Source organism: Lactuca serriola, chromosome 7 (genome assembly GCF_051521515.1).
Source record: "Lactuca serriola cultivar US96UC23 chromosome 7, Lser_US96UC23_V15, whole genome shotgun sequence".
Lineage (NCBI taxonomy): Eukaryota > Viridiplantae > Streptophyta > Magnoliopsida > Asterales > Asteraceae > Lactuca > Lactuca serriola.
Window position 1 is genome coordinate 91,586,246 of NC_136414.1, and position 25,454 is coordinate 91,611,699.

Consider the following 25,454-nt stretch of genomic DNA (forward strand, 5'->3'; position numbering starts at 1 on the left):
CCGTATATAATTGAGGTTGGCAGGATGTTCAGTTGTGCGACTCCACCCCAGACCCACAACCCAACGAGGAACAGGGAGTAGGGAGGAAGCACACATCTTAAATCTTTTTGATCTCAATTATATACCACCCTTATGCATATACTCAGTTATAGTGGTCAGTCCCATGAGTCATATTCTCTGGATTCACGAACCTGATTGCGAGGTGCGAAGGGTCTTTCTAGGGATCTACGGAGTATGCTTCGGGTGGTTATCGTCTTCTGGAATACCTGCAGTGTCTTTCGCTTCAGTTTTTATTTGTCTAAGAGGGGTTGGTTAACAGCGCACAATACCCTTCTCCTGGGTACTTCGGAAGGTTTGAAATAAGAGGGATGACTGACGGATCGCATTAGTCTTTATTATTTTTATTATGTTTAGGTTCAGAAGAACCTTTATTTGCCGAAATGGCTTCGGTCAAAGTTCTTTTTACACAGCACTAGGGATTTACACATGGTTGCACGAAGTCGAACCATGATTGATAGAGGCGTCGAAGTTGGCATACTTCGACATGATATAGAATGAGGGTCGATAGAGTCATGTGCCGAACAGGCACACAATTTCTAGGCGTCTCGGGTTTCATCTCGTGTATCACTGTCGCGGATACTTGGATCAATAGAGTCGACGCGGAACTGTAGAGGATCTTGAGTGTTTCTGAGTAGAGTACCTTTTCATAAATGGATTCTCACGGGGCATTTCTATAATCGCCTAACATATACTAGTCATGTATAATTAAGGTGGGGAGGACTGTTGACTGAGCGACTCCGCCTTAAATCCACAACCAAACAAGGAACAGGAAATGAGGCGGCATTCACTAACTCTAGCTCTATCCATCTCAATTATACATGGTCGTAACGTATATGTCTAGCCATTATAGTTTTACCTGATGAAAATTTTAAATTTTATAACAGTGCTGCGACTTTCGCTTTAACGGGGAAGTGTTTACATTTAGAATTAGCCTTTTAATGTTTTCGGTTAGTTATCTGAGATTGAGAGACGTACCAAAAAAATCTATCGGGTTCCTTGATGCTTCTCCCCAAGCATTGGAGTTAGACTCCTCCTGTGTCCTTGTCTTTTCTTTCCGTTGGGCAATCTCACTTTAGGTGCCCAATCTCACCACATAGGTAGCATACTTGATTGATCGTCACATTGGTGGTTGATGTAATAAACTCAACCGGGGTTCTGCAGACGCGAGCGGTATGCCCCTTCATGTTGCACCTAGCACAAAAGAGTTCCCGGCATATACCAAGATGATGGTAGCTACACTTGCTGCAGTGGGGAAGGTTTCCTAGGTATGGTCTTCTTGAATTTGGGATGGAAGGGCTGGCAGGGGTATTGACTGTTTCGAATCGTTTCCCTTCGGAAGGTCCTTGAGTCGACGTACTTCCCTCCTCGATCTTGAACTTTCTCTTCAGTGGAGTTGGCTGAGGTTCTTGGGTGGTTGGGTACACAGAGGTTGACTGTTGCTGTCCATTACTAGGATCGGAATTTCCGATAGGGCTCTTGCTAACATTGGCGTTGTTAGCATTTAGTTGAGCCATGACAGCTGCTACGGCTGCCGAGACTGCAGCTTGGAATGTAGCTTCATCGAATAGGGGAGTCGGTTTCTTGCCAGCGGATGGGTTACGCTTCTTCGGAGGCATGGTTTTTTCCTACACGGAAAGGAACACAAGCCAATGAGAGACGATGGTTAACCCTAGACGTATCTGTCCTTACTATAATGGGCATAAATCTTTCCCGTGCCTCGGATATTGGTTGTCTGAGTGTCGACCAACATCCCTATGATGTAGTCTGGGTATTCAAGGTAGGAGTATGAGTATCGGAAAAAGCCATAAGATGGGAGTCGTTCCTACTAAGTTACCTTTATACTGGGAAAGGTTTCACTCTACGGCCTGGAAAGATCTGAGAACAGTTCGGAACGAATACCGCGGGAAGAAAGGCTCATGAAGAGTTATGGCTAAACACCCTTAATAGAGGTGTGGGGATCCGTTCTAATCGTATTACTGGCAACAGGAAAAGGCGATTTACCTAACACATAGCATGAGTAGTGTAATCACTAACTCACTAAATTGTATTATTTTATGGGTGTATTAGCGTGACGAACACGAGGAAAAGACACTTCTCGGGTTTCATGTACTGGCTCCCTCTGTCTACCTCGTATCCTTGACTGGGACCAGCGTTGGTTTCCTTCGGGTAGTTACCTAGGGCTCTCTTCTCATATAGACATATTGAATTTCTACTCTGCCTTACTTCCGATTCCGACTCTGGGTGTCATCACTTCATGATGGATGACTGGAAATCACTGAAGTTTAGGCGAATTTCCCACCGATGTCCCTAAAATATATAGGCACTTGGTGGTCTCAATAGTCTCGACCTAGTTCATTTATTTCCGAACTGGAAATCTTCTCAATGAACCTCTTCGGGGTCTAAATCAACTCTTCTGCCGAGTACTGAAGTGGATAGGGTTTTCTACAGGGTTCGTGCGAGAATGGAAATGTCTAAAGAATCCTAAGAGATTATTAACATTTCACTGGGTAATCCATATCGAGTCCTGCTACAATTTCATAGAGTATACAAATCATATATAGCTTAGATCAGATAGGCCTTTGAATATGTGATACTACTCTATATCCATATCCCAACGAGGAAAAGGAAGTAGAGCGAAACCACACATTTTTAGTCTATGGGATCCTTATTATATGTGACCTTGGGAGTATACCCTCTGTAATTGTAGGTATATCAGTAAGGATCTTTTTAGTTCTTCACACAAGGTTATCTATGGATCCTAAAATACCCCTATGGTATTTTAATTTCTTGTTTGTTTTTTATCTTCTGAATATGATTCTGGAATTAATGTGAGTCTTTTAGTATTCCAAAATACTCCCATAGTATTTTAAACTTTATGTTTGGCTCTAGCATTCCTGGTTGGTAAGTTTCAGACTCGTTGCAACACCACTATCACTCCCATGCACACGTTCATCGCATCTCGAATAAATGTAGTTGATCAGGTTACATTTATTCCAGCTTACGATTACATAACTGCCCAGGTTTGACGGTAATGCTCAACATCCGAAGACTTTTATTCTTCTTCTTCTTGTGATACTTGTGTTCGAGTGTTTAGATTCTGGATGTTCTTATACTTTGGATAAAATATGGTTATATTTTAAATTATAATTCTTGGTCAGAGTGTTTTATCCCTATGCATTTATAGGCTGTATATCTTCTATGAATTGATATACTTAGCTCACTATAAACAATGCTCTGATACCAATCTGTCACACCCCAAAACCGGAACGGCGGAAACGTTCTGGGGTGAATGACGTCATGTCAAGTATCACAACATATGCAGTATAGTAATCAAAGTACAACAACCATTGCATTAATAGTAATAGTTTTACATGGTTTACATTTCATAGATACATTAAAGTAATACAAGTAATAATATAGGTGCAGCTTGGTACTAAACTGTCTTCACCAAAAGCTCCTGGAATGTACCTGTCTATTGCTGACCTGAGAATACAAGTTATTTTGAAAGCGAGTATCAGCATTTTTATAAATGCTGGTGAGTTCATAAGTATTTAGTGTCATTTGTGTAAGTAAGCATTTTATCCAAAATAACTTTATAGAAAGTAGTAGTTTAGAGTCTACGGTGTATTAGAGTCCTTTCCAGAAAATCCTATATTTTCTAAATAAAAGCAGTCTTCTACCAAGACTCGACAAAGTTATGTTTTAAAGAGTAATTTTCCCAGAAATACTATCATTACCAAAATACGGTATTTGATTTTAAAGAAAGTAGGAGAATATCACTAGTAAAAATACTAGGGGAAAATAACATAAGCCTCAGCAGAAAATACTGCTGACTAAGGCAAAGAAATCATAGACTCCAGGAAAGTATCGAATGAACGACACGCCTGGCTCAGTCTAACAAAAGGAGATACAGACCCCAGACGGTATCAAATGTACGATACGGCTAGCAAGGTCAAAAACAAAGAGTGATTCTAAGAGTGTGTTTCCAGCATACAGTGTTAATTATCGTTACCTTAAGGCCATGAATTATAAGGTAAACATGGAGATACTCGCAGCCATACTAATCGACACTAGAGTACTTGACGTCCTGCAAGCGTCGATGTAAATATGACATTTGTCACCCCTTGGCTTGGTAGGTCGTGGACTGTAGCTAGCAGTTAGGGTGCGGGGGTGTCAATCCCGTATAGATCTATACACACAATGCCCGCTCTCCCTACAGGAGACTCTGGTTACCAACTCAACGACGGGGAGATCCATGTTTTGAGGATGCATCTCGTAATCTGAATTCTATTAGAGGCGCTGGATTAGCAGTAGAGACTCACAACTGAACCGATCGATGTAAACATTCATGTCTATACATGTATACATGATATATAATTAATGTTTAAACGACCTTCGGATGAATATCCGATCCCACCAGACCACATCCAAATGAGGAAAAGGAAATAGGGCGAACTAGCCTTCCTAAGCCCTTTAAACAAAATTTATATAACTATACAGGTACAGTGTCACACCCCAAAACCAAGAATGGCGGAAACGTTCTGGGGCGGAGGACGTCATGTATAGTATCACAACAATGAAAAGTAGTAAACAAGCAACAACATCATCCATTGCATTAATAGTAGAATTATTATACAAGTATGTTTTATCAAATTTTGATAAACACTAAAGCATAAATCAAAATGAAAGATGAGTCTTGAACAAGCTCCATCTTCCTTTCTCCTTGCATCGGTACCTGTCTATGATGACCTGAGGATACAAGTAATTTTGAAAGCGAGTATCAGCTTTGAAGCTGGTGAGATCATAAGTATTTTAGTGTCTTAATTTGTTTGTAAGAATTTGTATATGAACTGTAAGTATGAAAATGTTTGTAAAACAACTGTAAACGTTTGAAAAACTCTAGAAATCCCTATGATTCCTACTATTATATAAGGGTGTCTTCTACCAAGACCTATCTGTTCTCAATGTAGTCTTCTACCAAGACTTAACTGTTCTATATGTTCGTCTCTTGTAAAAGTGTGTAATTTTCCCAAGTGTAACTATTATTAACAAAATATAGTTTTTACATCTATAGTTTAAGTGAAAGGATCACTAAATATATGTACTGGGAAAATTAATGTAGTACTAAAACGTAGCGCTATAAGAACTACTGTTGTACTAACTACCTTAAACCGGATTTATATTAAGGCATCATGTGATTTATTGTACCATACTATCGACTGGTAACAACGACATAAGAATGTTCGTAATAAGGTATGACGTTTGGCACCCGCAGACCTGCAGGTCCCGCTGTAGCTAGCAGCAAGGTGTAGGATAGTCAATCCAGTATAGATCTATACGCAAACTCACACTGTAACAACGACAACTTATAGTCGAAAATAAGGTATGACGTTTGGCACCCGCAGACCTGCAAGTCCCGCTGTAGCTAGCAGCAAGGTGTAGGATAGTCAATCCAATATAGATCTATACGCAAACTCACGCTCTCCCTTCAAGAGACTCTGGCTACAACTCGGGCCATGACATTTAAGGCATGCTCCGATACACATCACAATAATTAACGTATTCATATCTATGTAATGTAATGAACTGTTCTGGCTGTAATGTACGTGCTCTCTACCTAGCAAGTATAGTAATGTAATCGTTCTAGTATCGTTGTATATGTTCTATTCCTAGTATCGTAGTATATGTAATGTTCTAGAAAGTATTGACTCATGAATGAACTGACTCATTGTATGATATCGCGTTCTAGTAATGGTTCTAGTATCTTCCTAAACTACCCATATGGTAGTTTACTAGTAATCTAACTGGTACGTATGGTCATGGATGTATACCCTTGCTACCCAAGGGCATGGGATGAACTGGAAGGACCTTTTATGACTATATATGTACATATGTTATATAACTAATATTTAAACGACCTTCGGACGAGTACCCGATATCCCACCAGACCACATCTCAAGCTCAAAAAGGAAATAGGGTGGATAGCTTTCCTAAGTCTTTTAAACATTTCTTATATAACTATACATATAGAGGCATGCAATTTATAATTTAAAAGCATAAAATAAGATTTGTAAAACCTTTGAACATAAATATTTTCTAAGAAAAGACTGACTTGATGTCAATCTATAAAACAATTTGAAGGCATGGGTTTGATAAAACAGTTTAGTATGAAGAAACATTTGTTTGAAACACAATTGTAAATAAGTTTGGAATGTGATATACAAAGTAAAATATACAGTGTAATAAGGAGTTTAAAACATATAAAATGTTTATAAAAATCAGTTGAAGGAAACGGTTTGGTAAAACGGCTAATGAGTAGCCAAATCTTTTGAATGTTGTATATTAATCACATGTGATTGATGAAATAACTAGCATAATACTACTTATTAATCACATGTGATTGATATAATAAATAGCATGATTCTACTTGTATCCCCCCCATAAAACATTTAAAAATAGTTTAAAACATTAGTTAAGGGGTATGAACTCACCTGCAGTAAGTGACTGGAATTGAACGGACTGTTATCGTAAGGAAGGATCGGGCAAGTGCTTGGTGTCAAGTGAAGACTTTAGACACACACAATGATCCTGATTACATATGAAGACATATGTATATAAATAATTAGTGGTTAAAACACTAATTATACTAGTATAAACATTTAAACGCGAGGAAAACACTTTTGGTCAAGTGCTAGGAGGCTAATGGGTTGCAACAAAGGAGTGCAATACCTCAAATGGGAGTTTAAGGTCTAACTACCATATTCTTTGGAGTTTATGGCCCAGGGGAGTAAACTCCTGGCCGTAAACTCTACATTGAGTCATTAATTGAGGCTTAAGGTTGTTACAACTCAAGTGGTAATTGGTTCTAAGGTTTAAACAAGTGTTTGGGTGTCATAATAACTCCTTTAAGGAGTTTACGGCCTTGGGACCATATTCCCTTGGAGTTTACAGCCGTAAACTCCCTTGGGAGGGTGTTTATGGTGTTTTCAAGTCTCTAAATTAACTAGGAGCTAAACTAGGCTTTTGTACTTGGCTTTAGAAGAGTTTATGGCACCATTTTATGGATTTCACGGCCCTAGAACCTTTTGGGCCGTAAACTCCCTTACTCTTGGTGTTCTAAGTGTGTTAGCTAGTCCAAAACTCATTTAGGTACATGCCCAAATTGGTCTCTTGGCTTAAGGAAGGAGTTAGGGTGTCATTTGACCCCTTTATAGGTGTTTACGGCCCAAGAACTTGTCTTGGCTGTAAACTCCTCAATACTAGTGATTTCTTATGTTTTCTAGGCTTTAAACACTTTAGGGTACTTGTCTAAAATAAAGTCTAAGCCTTAGGTGCCTTAAAAGCACCATTTGAGCATGTTACAAGGGAGTTTACGGCCTAAGCTACTCTTGGGCCGTGAACTCCTAAACTTGGGTGGTTCTTGGTTGATTTCATGTCCCTAACACACTCCTATACAAGTCTGAGGTAGTTACTAATCACGGGGGACAATCTAGGCTTGGTTTCGGGAGTTTACCGCCCAAGAACACCTTGGGGAGTAAACTCCTAAATCGGATGATTTAGCTATGTAATCTATGTTATGAACACATTTAAAGCTTTCTAACACTACTAGAAAGAGTTACTCACAATTTGGGATAAAAACCCGAAGATCCGTGAGAGAGAATTTGGCTTTTCTCTAATTGGAATTCAACTAATGAACCAATTTGGTTCAGAATTCTATTTATAGTCCTGAGATTTTTGGCAGAAAATATTTCTATTCTCGGAATGAACTCTAATATCCTAGAGTATTGGAATAACAGTGTTGCACAAAACCCTAGTGCATCCACTCTCCTAATATCTTCTTAAGTGTAAAATCCTGAAAACTGCCAAACTTATACTCGAAATCTGAGTTTTCATTGTAACTATTCTACTTCTATTGGCTTCAAATGGTTTGTTCAGAATGGAAATTTCGGGTTGTCACATACAGGCATGCATTTAACGACGTAGAAGCATTTAACTAAGTAGAAGCGTTTAACGAAGTAGTAGCATTAACGAAGTAGGAGCGTTTCACGAAGTAGAAGCGTTAACGAAGTAGAAGCGTTAATAAAGTAGAAGCGTTTCACGAAGTAGAAGCGTTAACAAAGTACAAGCGTTTAAATAAGTAGGAGCATTTAACTAAGTAGAAGCGTTTAACGAAGTAGTAGCATTAACGAAGTAGGAGCGTTTCACGAAGTAGAAGCGTTAACGAAGTAGAAGCGTTAATAAAGTAGAAGCGTTTCATGAAGTAGAAGCGTTAACAAAGTAGAAGCGTTTAAATAAGTAGGAGCATTTAACTAAGTAGAAGCGTTTAACGAAGTAGAGGCATAACAAAGTAGTAGTATTTAACGAAGTAGAAGTATAAAAACATGGAAGAAATCCTTGATGAAAACTTTGGAAAACCTTTACGCTTAAGAAAATCATGACTTGGTATTCTTTTGTAAAATAAGTTTGAAAACCTTTAGAAACCCTTGAAAATCTTTCATAAACAAGTTTTGATTATAACTTTGATAAAACAATATAAGTAAAGAAAAACCTTTGTTTGAAATACTGTTGTAACTGGTTTTGAAGTAAAACATACAACGCGAGAGTCAAGTAAAGACGTTTTGGAAAACCATTTATAGTACCATAATTGGTAAAACAGCTGACAGTGTAATAAGTCCTTGTGCATGCGGGTTATCAATCACATGTGATTGATATGATAACTGGCATGTTTTAACTTGTATCCCCCCCCATAAAAGCATGTAAAAACATTTAAAAGGTTAATTCAGGGGTATGAACTCACCTGTTGTAAGCGGATCGAACGAAAGTGCCGGTTGGGTGCTCGGTGTCAAGTAAAGACTTGAACACACTTAATGACCTATTAACATATGATGACATATTTTTACATACAACTAGTAAATATAATACTAATTAAACATTTATACGCATCCTAAAATGCGGAAAACACTTTGGTCAAGTGCTAGGAGTGTCCCGGGTAACATCTAAGGGTGTGTATGGCCTAGATAGGGAGTTTACTCTTCAAGAGTAAACTCTTTATAGAGTTTACGGCCCTAATACCTTATCCCCATGAGTTTAAGGCCGTAAACTCATGGATGGTGTGTTCTTTGATGTATTAAGGTCTTATAACACTTGTGGAATTAGGCTAGGTTCAATTCTAGGGCTTATGAAGGGTTTAAGGCCTCAAAATGGACTATTTGAGGAGTTTACGGTCCATTGACACTCCTTGAGGAGTTTACGGCCGTAAAATCCATGGTTTACAGTAGTAAACTGTTGGACACCTTTCGTTCTTTGATTTCAAGGTCCTTATCTCATTCCTAACAAGTTCTAGTGAGGGTATAAGGCTTTCTAGGGGGTTGAAACTTCATTTGGCATGTTTTAGGGGATTTTACGGTCTAAGAATATGCTTGGGCCGTAAACTCTATTTTTCCCTCCAAATGGTGATGTTTAGGTGTTCCAAGTCCGAAATGGTAAGTCCCTAAGTCCTATCTTAAGCCTAAATGAGGTTTGGAAGTGTTTTGGGCTTGATTTGCATGCTTAGAGGGTGTTTACGGTCTAAGCATATGCTTGGACCGTAAACCCTCTTTCAAGCCCCTAAACTTGATGATTCAAGGCTCAAACACTTCTAGGTTTAACCCAAAACTAGTTTCTAAGCCTAAAGGAGGGAGTTTTGGGCATTTGGCACCATTTTAGGTGTTTACAGCCTAAGGAGGTTCTTAGGCCGTGAACTCCTTTTTGTTGGCTTTCTTGAGTGATTTTTGAACTATAGCAACAAGCAATGATGTTTAGAACAAGTTAGGGTAAGGGAACTTACGTTTTGGAAATGGAAACTTGCGGTTTTGAGGTGAAATCGGACTTGAGGAGAGAGAGTAGAGAGAGAAAGTGGGTCTAGGTGGTAAAGGGGTTCTAAGGAGTGTCGGCTTGGGTGTTGTACCCGGTATACGACTACCCGATACTTATGTTTAACGAGGGTTAAAAAATTTACCCGGTTAAATGGTCGTAATTAAAAATAAACTTTTTCCAATAAAACGGAAAGATAATTTATGAGTTTATTTTTGCTTGAAGAATATTATTTAAAATATTCCAACGGGTTTAATTCCGGTCAAAAATATTTTCGGGATAAATTTGGCTAATTTTTGACGTAATTAATTTCGACGTTAAAACTAACGGAAATTTTTGGGTTGTCACACACGGATGTGTGTAGACCCTTCAAACATGACACAAGGGATGCTAATCGTTATTATTTGACTTTTACTGATGATTACAGTAGATATGGATATGTCTACTTAATTAAGCATTAGTCAGAGACTTTTGAAAGGTTTAAAGAATTTAAACAGGAAGTCGAGAATCAATTGGGCAGGAACATTAAGATGCTTCGATCCGATCGAGGTGGTGAGTATCTTAGTTCATAGTTCCTCGACTATCTTAGGGAATGTGGGATTGTCTCACAATTGACACCTCCCAGGACACCGCAGTTGAATGGTGTGGTTGAGAGGCGTAATCGAACCTTGTTGGATATGGTTCGTTCCATGATGAGTCGAGCTTTGCTACCAATCTCATTTTGAGGGTATGCCTTAGAGACTGCCGCCCACATCCTTAATCTAGTCCCTACAAAGAAAGTTTCCAAAAATCCTCATGAGATGTGGACTGTTAAAGTACCCAAACTAGACCACATCAAGATTTGGGGTTGCGAGGCTTTCGTGAGACGCGAGACTCATGATAAGCTCGAACTTCGAAGTGAGAGGTGTATTTTCATCGGCTACCCACATAAATCCTTTGGTTACCTCTTCTACAGACCTAGTGAGAATGTGGTCTTTGTAGCTAGGATGGCTTTCTTTCGAGAAAGAGAGTTCATAAGCCAAGGAAACAATGGGAGGCAAGTTGACCTTAAAGAAATTCAAGAGTCAAGTGGTGAAGGAACTTTAAACCCTAGCACTCAACTTGAGAAGGAAACTCCTGGTGAGCCAATTGACGAGTTTGTACCTCTGAGGCGTTCCACGAGAGTTAGGAATGCACCTGAGCATTACTATGTATTCCATGTTAATGCAGAAGGTGTTACACTTATTAGTGATGAGACACTAGTAGGGCTAGATGAACCTAACAGTTACGCAGAAGCCATGGCAGGCCCTGAGTCAGCCAAGTGGAAAGAGGCATTGGACAGTGAGATACAATCCATGTATAACAATCAAGTTTGGAACTTGGTTGAGAATGTACCAGATCGTAAGACTGTAAGGTGCAAATGGATCTTCAAGAAGAAGACCGACATGGATGGTAATGTACACACTTATAAGGCACGACTGGTTGCAAAGGGCTTCTCTCAAACTCCGGGAGTTGATTATGATGAGACATTTTCTCCAGTAGCCAAGATTAAGTCTATTAGGGTTATGTTAGCCATAGCTGCATTTCATGACTATGAAATATGGCAAATGGATGTCAAAACCGCTTTCCTTAATGGAAAGTTGGCTGAGGATGTTTACATGAGTCAGCCAGAGGGTTTTGTCAATACAGAGTACCCTAATAGAGTGTGTAAGCTTGAGAAATCCATTTATGGATTAAAGCAAGCACCTCGCAGATGGAATCTTTGCTTTGATGAGAAAGTCAAAGAGTTTGGCTTTTCTAGGAGTGAAGATGAATCTTGTGTATATGTCAAGGCTAGTGGGAGTACAGTTAGCTTTTTGGTATTGTATGTGGATGACATACTACTTATAGGAAATGACATCCCAACTCTACAGGAAGTTAAGTCCTGGCTTGGGAAGTGTTTCTCTATGAAGGACCTAGGAGAAGCTGCCTATATTCTAGGGATAAGGATCTTGAGAGACCGGAGTAAAAGACTAATTGGACTTAGTCAAAGTACCTACTTGGATAAGGTGCTGAAGAGATTCAGCACGCAGGACTCCAAGAAAATGAGAGTTACCTATTCAGTGTAACGCCAGATTAAGTAAGACTCAAAGCCCAAGTACTGAGGCTGAGATAGCAGAAATGAGTCGAGTATCTTATGCTTTGGCTGTAGGATCGATCATGTCTGATATGACTTGCACTCAACCTGATGTAGCCTTTGCTTTGAGCATGATTAGCAGGTATCAGGGGATCCATGGCAAGGCACACTGAACTGCGGTAAAGAATATCCTCAAGTACCTACGGAGGACTAAGGACTGGGTCCTTACCCTCGGTGGGAGTGATGACTTGCGAGTTGTAGGGTATAGTGATGTTGGCTTCCAGCCTGATAGGGATCATTTCCGCTCTCATTCGGGTTGGGTCTTTACCCTAAACGGAGGAGCAATCACTTGGAAGAGTTCCAAACAGGAGACAGTGGCTGATTCCACTTGTGAATCAGAGTATATAGCAGCTAGCGAGGCAGCAAAAGAGGCAATATGGCTGAAGAACTTCATTGGATACCTTGGGGTTGTACCAGCTATAAAGAAGCCTATGGAAATTTTATGTGATAGTGAAAGTGTTGTTGCCTTAGCTAAAGAACCAAGGGATCACGGGAGATCCAGACACATCGACAGAAAATATCACTTTATCAGACATCGCATAGAAGAAGGAATCCTCGTGGTAAAGAGAGTATCATCAGATGAGAACCCAACAGATCCCCTCACGAAGGGACTGGGTCGGGTTAAGCATCTTCAACATGCTCGGAGCATAGGGCTAAAGGATGATATTAGTTTTAGTAGTTAGATAACTTTGGAAATTTGTAAAGTGTAATTGACATTTGATGATGAATAAAAGTTGTGTTTATTTATGAGTAATGTGTTGCTATCTTCTATCAATCGTTTACTAGAATTTCTTTTGCATGTTTTGACTTCCAGAATATTATGTTTTGTTTTACATATTATTCAAATTTTCCATAGTCGGTCATATGTTGGAAGTAGATATGAACTAAGACTGTCATGAAGTTGGTTGTAGGTGTCAAGTTTTAGGACAACACTTCATGAGTACTCATAAGTTCTGAGTATTGGAATCAACCCACACTCACTGGTATCACTTCATGGAATTTATCTTGAGTGATCGTGATATGGTAACATCATATAAGTCTTCAAACCTAGAGATATGATTTGTTGCCTATGAGTTGGTTATGCATTGATTGTACGAAAACGCATTGGTAACTCGATGTTATAAAATGTGCTTTTGTGTATAATTCAACAAGTAGTAGAGCAAACATATGAGTCGAAGTTTATCTGTTCCTTCTTAGATTAGAAGCTGATATCTGGGCCCCTCGATGATCTTGTTTTGACCTATGTACCGAGCCCAGTCAGAACTAAGTTGATGTGTTCAATTAAGTTCCTTGTCAAACAAATCGGAAATCGGGAAACAAACTGTTGGACAATAAGAATGACATTGATCCATGTATTTGTCCGGCTGATATCTAGAACAGAGGATTATATGATCACTTATCTTAAATGGCATATCATCATCTTCTCAGTTCCGAGAGACCTTGAAAGAGCTACGATTGCCGATCGGTTCCTGAAGTCATACTTGCAGTTATAGTTATTAGACTTATCCAAGTGGGAGACTGTTGGATAAGGTGTCTAAGTCCATAAATATTTCTGGTATGTACTTGACCCGACCCGGCATGGTCCATTTGGGTTACATGGCACCATGCATTGGATAAACTAAATGAGTGAAATAACACTTATGGTTTATTAATATATTATAAGTTCTAATATATTAATAATATTATTTAATTAGTTTGATCAAGAATTAATTAAGTGATTAAAAGATAACTAATTAAATATATGGGTTGATTATGTAAATCATCTATAACTTATATAGTGGGCTAAGAGGCTCCATGGATTATCAAGTTGGGTTTCACCCATAGGATGCTCCATGGATGCTCCATGGAGTTAATCCATGGATCATGGAAATGAAGAGTCATGTTACATTAGGGTTTACCTGATGCAACACACTATATAAAGCTCATGTTTCTCCCGAAATCGGTAAGACATGCATACTTGAGGGCTTGGCCGATTTTTGAGTGTTATACTTTCTCTCCAAGTTTACTCCATAGCATTTGGTGTTGTGTGAAGCATTTGAGGCATCACACTTGGGGTGCTAGGCTCACAAGGTTTCAAGGAATCAAAATCAACAACAAGGTATGTTATTCTATCTTTCATTTAAGTTAAAATGTTCCCCATGTATGCTAGATAGGATCATGAACCTTAGAAATAAATTTTGCATGAATCTTAGATAAACATAGATCCAAGGTTTATTAGGGTTGCATGTACACTTAGGAAGTGTTAGAATGCTCAAAACCCATCATTTTCAATATTACTAATAATAAAGACATACAAACACCAATTTTCACAAATGCCATTGCAAGGATAAATAAGACAAAACAAAATTTATTTTATTTATAAAAGTGTGGAAAAACTTGTCCTTACAATGCAATTACAAATGAAAACTATGTTACTAAACGTTTCTAAGCAATCTATCATAACTCTAAAACAACAACTCAAAAATTTGATCGTCGAACCATGCAATCGAAATCCATTTCTTCATGATCAGACTCAGCATACTTTTCCTTTAAGCTTCCTTTATTTTCTTCAATCCTACAAAACATCAAAATGCAATCTTATCGCATCATGTATTAAGAATCTACAAATAGGAACTTAATAGAGTTAGATAGTGGATTTACCTAAAGCATAGTCATACATCTTGACTCTCTCATCTTCGCGATCCTTCAGGTAGATACGACAGTTTCGCATCGAATTCCCTTTCACTTGGCAGTAGAAGCAAATAGACTCTTTTGGAATAATACATGGGACAATCTCAGATTTAGCCTTTCTCTTTACCATCCAGTCAAACGGTTTGACCTTGGTCGATCCCTTTCCATTGGCAAGAGGAGACTTTTCTAGACTTCCAGTGTTGCCATCATTAATATCCATGGAAGTTTGGTAGCTTGACCTACCATTCAAATTTGTTTTACCGGTGCACCAAATCATTGTTGAGTCAGCAGCAATAAGCAAATATGTAAGATCAATGATGGTCACATCGTGGTCCATCAAATAGCAATCATTAATGAACTCACTATATGAGTTAGGAACTGATTGAAGAACCAAGTCAACAGCCAACTTCCTTGAAACATCGACACCCAACATTCCCAACTTGTCAATGTGCAACTTCATCCCTAGGACGTAAACACATATAGACTTTCCATCTTCGTGTTTGCTTGCCAATAGGGCTTGAGTGACCTTGAACTTTTCAAGTCTTCGAACACGTGGGTTAGGGAGAATAATTGGAGGAGGTGGAGGAAGTGAAGAATGATTTTCATTTCCACAATCCAATCGTGGAACATCATCTTCATGTGGAAAGCTTTTTCCAAAGGATTCGGGAAGACCATAGTCATTCGACATCTACAAAACGGGAGAAAATTCAAGTTAGCTAATAATAATCCTTGATATAACACCCAAATGAAATATCAAGGCTAGGATCCAACACAATATTCTACAATTAGGAAGAGGGATGACGTAATCCAATTGCAAAATATTTGAAGGTAGGTAAATGTCGATTTACCAATTTCCACCATGAAAAACGAAAATTGAAAATTAGGTTTTAAATGAACTGATACTCCTAGATCTTTTGAGATCCATTGAGCTTTTCAATGACATGTTTAATCTCGATTATGCCCTTCATGTTTGTGACTGGGATGCCGAGGATCACAAAGAAGTTGTGGATAATTATGCAAATTAGCGTCGTACTCTCGAACATGTCTATCACCTAATCAATATGCCGGTTAACCACACACGCTCCATTGATCTATGATAATCTACGAGCTAACCATTATCATCCTTCATTGGTCCCATATTAGTGTGTCGATTAACCACACACTCCACTAACGACCAACAAGGTGTAATGTGTAATTTCATGGATTAGCACCAACTCTTCATTTTTGCTAAAGTAACTAAGATTTAGGAATTTATAAAAGTGTTTAGTTACTTCGTATTTCATTATAATTATAATGGAAGGTTGTGTCCTATCCTACCCGTTCGGCTAACGACCCTCCACTAGTCAAGAGTGTGGTGGGTAAGAGCGGGTACCTAATGGCGGTCATTTTACAAGCCGCTTCCTTAAACACCCTTTTTAGACTACCTTCATGAATGAAGCCTACTAACGGTAAGAGTGGCTCTTTGCTTATATATATATATATATATATATATATATATATATATATATATATATATATATATGCAGAAATCGCTAATCGGTGGACTAGCGATTAGGGATTAATCGGTTAGACGGGGATTAATCGGGGACCATGAATTATTAAGAAAATTATTCAAAAATTTATAGATCTAATTTTAATCCTACAAAAAAGTGATTAATCGGCGATTAGGTCCGATTAGGGCCGATTAGGTCTGACTTTGACCTACGTTGACTAATCCCGATTAGGTCCGATTAGGCCCGATTAGGTCCGATTAATTCCGAATTTGACCTGTATTGACCAAACCCAAATATAGTGACCAATTAGCAATAAATCTCATCGTTGGAGGTCCGATTAGCGATTAATCGGCCGATTAGGCCGATTTTTGCAACACTGATATATATATATATATATATATATATATATATATATATATATATATATATATATATATATATATATATATTAGACTTGTAATTTTATATAGTATAAGGGTGTATTTTACACTTTTAAAATACCAAGTGGTTTAAACTATTAATAAATTAGACTTTTAATTTTATTAATCTTAAACCATATTATTATGGATTTATTAATTATCTCTTTTAATTAAACACTTAATTAATTTAATAAAACCATAAGGGTGTAATTTGAACTTTTCAAAACACTAGGGTTCTAGAATTTAATATTTCAAAATTAATGTCTTTTAATTAAATTATAAATTCCTAAACCTAAGGGCAAATTTTGAAACTTTTCAAAATGTCTTTTAGATCAAATTTGAAAAATAATTAAATATCATATAACTAATAATTATCACATAATTTGACGTAATCTAATTTTTCTTACAAGATAATTCAAATCAAAATACAAATAATTAATCTTTATCTTATAAAACAAGTAATTATCTTAAATTGACAATTATCCATTAATTTGATTAGGATATCAATTACCATCATTGAAAATTCTGATTTTTATTTGGAAAAACAATTTATGGTAATTATCCAAATCAAATTACGGCAAAAAATTTCGAAATCTGCTGTCAGACTGTGTTCACAAGGTGAACACACTGTGCTCACGACGTGAGTCTCGTCAGATTTGAAATTCGTAATTTTTTAGCTTTGAAAACTTAACTTTTGCATCATATAACAGAAAAACTACCCTAGACTCTGATACCACTGATGGGTTTTGAGCATAACATCATTCATATGGTGTATATGCAACCCTAATGCTTTGGATCTAGGTTTTTCTCAAGTTGCACATGCAAACAATCTTCCAAAGCATAAACCCTAATCTAACATGTCTAAGAACGAAATTCATATGTAAATAAGGGTTTGGAATCTTACCTTACTTGTTATGTAGCAATAACAAGAACAATCCACAAAGTCCTTGACTCTTGAAAGCTTAGTGCCCCAAGTGTTGCACCTCTAATAGATTCACAGACACCAGTAGCAACAAATAAGAATATGAGAGAGAGGAATAGCCTTCAAAAACGTCTAGGACTCTCCAAGAAATCATTGGGACGTTTTTGGGAGCCTTTGGGGTTCCTTTTATAGTTGAGGTTTCTAGGGTTATCAACTTGGAAACCCTAATACCCTTGCATAGGCCTTAAGAAACATATAGACTCCTTAATGGACAAGCCTCAGACGAAATCTTTATGGACTCCCATAGAGATTTCATCCACCTTATACCAACAAGGTCCATGAGCCCAAACTATAAATATTACTGATTTACATAATCAGTCCATGTTAATTTAATAAGTCTCTTTTGATCACCAAATTAATTCCAAATTAATTTCTGATCAATACTAATTAAATAATATGATTTCTCGAACAGACTATACCTTCCTTCATGTTCTAATGTGATATAATCGCATTCTAGCATGTAGCACTTCTAGCTACAAGTTTCTTATTTCAACAATGATTATGATACTCCTACTGATCGCTTCGATCATCTTTTATTTCATTCTTTTGTCTTAAGTCAGATGTGACATTGAACTTAGTTCTTTAAGCCACGTAACATATTCGTCTTAGTCGGACTCGATTTGATATGACCACAAGGTTCGAAATGGCAATCATCTTCTTAATCGTTATCGAAATAATGGTAATGGCATACATAAACAAAACGGAATTAATTACTAGCTTATTGGTAACCATGTGACTTTCCCTGATCCAAGTGTAATTCATGTGCTTCCGGTAGTATAGTCCTCTGCTACCATTCACACATACTCATACTCGTCCCAAGTATTGTCTCGCAGTTCTCCAAGTCACCATACAAGAAAATCACATAAGAACTTAACACACCAGATAACAAAACAAAGGTTTTATATTATTCCTCAAAACGATTACATAGGTGTTCAAGTTCAACCTATATTATGCCTCTAATAGGCTACACCTCTTGGCTACTTTATATCTTGATATTTGGATATGAAGTCTTCATCCTTGATTCTTCGCGTTGTTATCTGCTTCGTCGAGGATTATGTGGAATACCCTTGGCCTTGGTGGTGTATCTGACCTTACTGCTTTATTTTTCCTCGGGCAGTCTCTGGAATAGTGACCGGTCCTCCCATACTTGTAACAAGTCACTTCTTCGTTGCATCTCCCACTATGCTTCTTCTTGTACTTATCACACCATCTCGCATCACCTCTTTCTCCTCCTCCAAGCTTGTTGGACCTTGAAGATCCTTCAAACTTCCTCTTTTCTCCTGCCTTATCTTTTTCTAGACCCTTTTCTCTTATTTGGGTCTCTACATTCTTAGCTGCTCTAACGGTTGTTTTCAAAGTATTTGCCATTTTGAGCATTGGGCCAAAGCCTGTGGGCAATCCATTAGCAAACCTATCAATCTTGGAGAGTTCAGTAGGCACCAAGTAGGGAAATAACTTCATCCTCTCGGTGAATGTGATGGTGATGTGTGTGAAACCAACTAGTTTTATCATACTCTTTAATTATGAATTAAACACACAGAGGCAGTGGACCTATCAATTGTGGTATAGTTAAATAAGTAGGGTATCGAACTCAGGGAACGGAAATTAAACTAATTACTAATATTATCTAAAACAAATATTAAAGTAGAAGGGGTTTCTCTAGTTTTACAAGACTAGAAACTTAACTAAAACTTAACTAACACTCAATTAAGCAATTAACAGCTAAACAATTAAATTGCAACTAAATTCAATGATTAAGAGGACTTCTGTTTAGGTTCGAATCATTTGATCCTATGGTTGATTTTATGGTAAATGTATCAGATTAACTTTTCATTAGCTACCGATTGAGATGATTAGGTTCACGTTTGTTATTGCTAATCCTTAGAAAACATATTAATTCAAGTAGTGGCCAGTTGTCTAAATTAATAAGTTGCCTAGTTACTTAATTCGGGTTAAGTAAGACTTGTAATGGTTAATTAAATTGGTGATTCAATTAACCTCTTTTTGATGGTGTATCACACAAGCTCACGTATTAACCTACATATCTTCTAGTTAATTCTAGTTTCACATTAGTTATTCCTAGACATATAACTATGTAGTCACATAAATCATATGAAATTAATAACTAAGAGTTGTTCATACAACTTAATTATTGATTTATTAACAAAAAATAGTTGTTATTAATATATGATGTTCTTTAACAAGCTTAGCAAAACAATATCACCGATTAAAATTAATCCTAACCATAAAATCAATTCATATTCACAAAATCATCTACCCTAAACAGAAGATAAAGGTTTTAGTTCATAATTGCAGTAAAAACAAACTCAAAAACGAATTTAAACAAGCTAGACATAGTTCTATTCAAAGGTAAAGTGGAAAATTAAACCTAAGTTGCCTTATTCTTCTTAGAATTGAAGATTAGGGTTCTTCTCACGTTCTTCAGATCTCCAGCAGTCTCCTTAGTTGCCAAGTAATCTTCCCAAAAGCCAGAGAGAGAGAGCCAATTCGGGTTTGTTGCTTATATTTATAGATATCTCAAAACATGGGCTACTCGTCGAGTAGACAACCGACTCGACGAGTCCCCTTGAGGAATTCGTATACGGCAAGGACTCCACGTGTTGCTTCGTGAATCTTCGTGTGTACTCGTCGAGTAGACGTCCCTACTCGCCGAGTAGCTTCAGGATTTAGCATTTTTTTTCTTCTTTCTTCAGTTCCCGAGCTTCCAATCATATCTCCTGCTTCCTTTTGCTTCCTCGCTACTCTTTTGGACTGAAAATACAATTTGAACACTATTAAGTACCTTTTTCCATTGTCACACCTCCAGACCAGAGCGGCAGAAACGTCCGGAGGCGGGTGACTTCATTGTGTAGTATCATAACAATTGCATATAAATGAAACATAGCAAATCCAAACAACATATATAAATATAACAAGCTTACATTGTTTTACATCATGTTTATGTTTTCAAGTGTACACAAAAGAAACATCAGTAAGCAAATTTCCCTAAAATACAGCAAAATAAGCTTGAGTCCGCAATCCATAACCTGCTTATTGATTTCCTGAGAATACAAGTCGTTTGAAAAGCGTCAACAAAAAATATGTTGGTGAGTTCATAAGCATTTGAGTATAAAAACTTTGATAATAGTTTAGAAATCCAGAAAATCCAATATTTTCTTATCAAATGGTTGTAATTCTTGTTTAAAATCGAGTATAGTTGTATGTGTGTCTTAATTCATCGTTTTCCAAAATCGTACGAATTGTTTCTCCGAAAATCCTATATTTTCTGATGTATAAAATAGTAATTTTGGTAATAACATAACACTAGTGTGGAAAAGTCTCATTGGGGTAGTCAAAATAGTTGATTTTCAGCCGAAGATGAAATATGTATAAATACATTTCTGATATATTCTAGTGAGTCATTATAACCATACTAATATGATGGAGTGCCTATTATGACGTTCTTCAGGCGTTGGTTTTGTTCAAGACATTTGTCACCCTAGACTGGCCGGTCTAGCTGTAGCGAACAACGAAGGTGCGAGGGTGTCAATCTCGTATAGATCTATACACAAATTCCCGCTCTCCATCTAGGAGATTCTAGTTATAACTCTTACAGGACTTAGGGTGTACAATATTGTATATAATATATGTACTGTGAAGATTTCGTCTGACTAGAATACTAATAGTTTCGCGCAAAGTGTTGAAATTCATTATTTACCAAATAATTAATACTAGTTGTACTTGTTGACTAGATATTCCGTTTCGTTTCATTTGTTGAAAATGATCCGTTCTAAATATTTATCAAATCGATTCAATATTAGCGAAGTCGGCTAAAATGGCTCTCCTCTCTATATATTACTGAGTGAGACCCCATTTACCGGGGAAATGTCAAGTTATGATTTGTGTAAAACTTATGACTTCTGTGAAATTATGACAGTAGCTTTATGACATCCAAATTTTTTTTGTCATAAAGGCTCTATTTGCATATATTCTAGGTGAAATTACTTATATCCACTTTTTATAAATAACCCCCTTAACAGTTTGCAAATAGTCATTTATGGAACACCAAGTTCAATTTTCGAAGTTCTAGACTTAGTGTCAACCTTTCAAGGTCTATTTCAACAACTTTTATATCTAATTATGAAGAGCATGGATACAAGGATGCATGTTAAACACCCCCAAAAACTTGGGAGGCTCATTTTGTAAATTGTATTACTCATATAATGATTAAAATATTATTTATTTTCATGGGTTCTATGAGACCTCACGTTCACAGAGAGTTATATATACAAAAATGTTAATATTTCAACACACATATTAAAAAAATGTACACATGAAATCATTCAAGAATTTAGAACAAGAGGTGACTTGTACTCTCCCTCAAAATCAATAAAAACTAAGGAAAAAGGTGGGGTATGAAGCTCACCTTGGTTTAGTTTGCTGGAGATTTGAAGAGATGATGAGGAGCTTCCAAGTTTCCCGACACTTGAAAGGTTCGTGGGACTTCAGAATGATTCTAAGAATAAATTTTATGTGTAAGTATAGTGAAATCTTAGGAATGGTGAGGAAAAATCACTATTCAAGGAGAATGAACACTTACCAAAGATTTTGGAAATTTTCCTTGAAGATATGAGACTTGGAGCTTGAAGGAGTTGAGAGTGTTTCTTGAGAGTTTTCTGGAAGAGGAAGTGAGAAGTGGGATAAGGGAGGAAAAGAGATTCACGTATCTGAAGGGGAGGATAAGGGAGTGACTTGACACTTGCATGGAAAAGTGGTGGGTAAGCTTCTTTTCTTATGGATAATGTGTGTTTATTTGGGATTTGCATGGGAAATGAGGAATTAGCATCACATCATAAGGTCAAACCCCTTTATCTTCTTAGGATCCCCTTAAAATCTTGGGTTTTTATTTTATATAAATATATTTAAAATATTTAATTTTGGCATAAAATAGGAGTTTCAGGGGTTTAGGACATGAAAAATACGAGTTTGGTGTGATTTCTGGCGTCAAAATGCCTTAAAATGGTGAAAAAGTCTGAAAATGATGAAAATCCAGAGTGTAATGTTGTTCCTGCGAGGGTCCGAAGGGCTGAGAGAAGTTCTGGAGGCTCTCTTCAAGGTTCCAGAGTCAGGTTCACAATTCCAAAGCATCTCCTCGGATGCAAAGTCAGGAGTGTCGCCAACAAGTCTGGACCGAGGATTCCGAAGCAGGTATAGACGTTTCCGGAGCAACCCTATGCGAGATTTTCCGGAGTCATGCGAGAAGGTCCGAAGCACACCTTAAGCCATCCGGAGCATGCGAGATCCGAGGCTAGGGGAGATTCCGAACTTGCGAGTCCTCTTGGTTCTTTAGAAGGCATTCCGGACCAAGAGGGTTCCGGACTAAGAGGTTCAGGACCAAGAGGGTTCCGGACCAAGAGGAGTCCGGACCAATGGGGTCCTTTTGGGTTCTCTCCTCCGGTTTTGGGCTGTTTTCGACCGAGGAAGGTACGTAGGGGGATTTGGGAGAGATTTCTCGTACTTTGAGAGATTTGGGAGAGATTTCACATACTTGGAGAGATTTGGGAGAGATTTCACATAATGGGAGAGATTTGGGAGAGATTTCACATACTGGGAGAGATTTGGCAGAGATTTCACATACTAGGAGAGATTTGGGAGAGATTTCACATACTGGGAGAGATTTGGGAGAGATTTGATATTCTTGGAGAGATTTGAGAAAAGACTTCATTTTCTTGGAGAGATTTGGGAGAGATTTGATATTCTCGGAGAGATTTGAGAAAAGACTTCATTTTCTTAGAGAGAGATTTGGGAGAGAGAGAGAGAGAGATACAGTAGGAGAGATTAAGAGAGACTTTGTCGGGAGCCTTTATTAATGTTTTTCTTCGTAGTTCAAGGTCCTTAGACTTAGATACATTCTATTTTGAGTGTTATACACCCCCGAAGGGTACTCAATAGTGCTTTATAGAGCTGTTACTTCCCTAAATCAAATTAGGGTTTTAAATTTTGAACTTTTGAGACTTTCAAGTGTTACTTTTCATTAGGATTTATAGTTGAACATTAGGAAACATAAAGAATTTCCTAACATATAAGCATTAGTTGAGTTGACCAGATGGTCCGTTGACCTTGACTTGACTTTGACCAGAAGTTTGTCAGTTGTCACATCCATAATATGTAAATAATTAGCTAATAAATGATGGCAATCTATACTAAATATATAGCTGAATATGCACATATCAGGTGGCATACTCATCAACACTTATCTTCCCTTTCTTCAGGTTCTGAAACTCGTTGTAGGTCTATCAGATCTATCTCTGAGCAGTACTGCATTTTTAACGGCTCCGTGAATGCTTCCCAAGACATTCGTATGGCTTCTCCTTGTGGCATTGTATATGTCAGCAACTTCCACCAACTTAACACTCCGGTCTTTAGTTGTATGACTGCAAAGACGGTCTTTTGTTTATCGTTGCAGTTGCATCTCTAAAATACCATCTCCATTTCAGAGGTCTAGTCCATAATTTCCACTAGTTTTGGGCTTCTAGAGAGGCTTGGTGGTTTAGCACTCAAGGAGTACTTATACATGTGCCCATCCTTGTCATTCCTTCTGTTCGGGTTGTTTCTCCTGACCACTCGAGGTCCAACTTGACTCACCGTACGACTGTAATTTCCCTCCTCTGACAACTCTTCATTCAGTCTGTGCTGTTCAATAGGTATCTTAGGTTCGTCCTTATTTTCTTGCAACATTTGCCTCATCTCTTCCCTTTGCTCAGCCAGCATAGCCCAAATCATCGCTTGCACTCCAATTATTGTGATTGGCTCAGGTCCAACTGCTATTACTGGTACTTGCTCAATTACTTGGGGTTGAGGCTGTTGATTCCTATTTTTGTTCGCATTTCCAACTCCGCTTCGGGTTCTTGCCATTTTGATCCATACACCAAATCAGACGTTTGGTGTGTAATGATGAGAATTAAGATAGGAAAGATTTTATTTACGACCGACGTGTAAATCTCCCTATCACTCCGAAAAGTTACATGCCAGTTCCAATACCATAATTAAACGTTTAGAAATCTGAACACATAAAATTTCCAGATCCGGTCGGCAACAGACCATAGATCCGATCAGACGATAGCATCATGAAACATCACAATTCATTTAGCACATAAAAGCATGTTATGTATTTTTCCCTAAATGAGCCAATGCCCGTGTCTATTCAGGTGTACTAAAGTAAAATAGACACATTTTTCACGATCATCGCTTAGCATTCTAAGTTTAAGTCTAGAAATATATCCTTATTCTTAGTTCGCTTAAACTAATGCTCTGATACCAACTGTGACATCCCCATTTTCACGGCCAAAATAGACCGATTTGTTTATGCTTTGTTTTGAAAATCAAAGTACCCTTTTAAAGAAAAGTGTTACGAATTTGTTCCCAGAAAAACTTGGTAAATATGTTATCAAAGAATTTCCTAAGAAATGTATTTTATTCATTTTAAAACTTTGGGATGTCATCGTCAATACAGAAACATAAACTTAAACTGACCTTACATTCATTTACACTAGTGATCTCTATCTCCTTAATCTCTCGGTGTAATGTAGCTTCCTATCGACACCTGTGATACAAATAAATTGAGTGGGTCAGGTTGGGAAACCTAGTGAGCACATAGGGTTTTCAACCCAAAATAATATGATTTATGTTTAAACATCAAACAATCAAACCCAATTACTCATCCCCATGATCTTCTTTACTCTTAAGGGTCTACCCTAAGAATCATCTATCCTGCATTCGTTCATTCCGAAGTCCATTGCTTTCAGGGTTTATATGACAGGCAC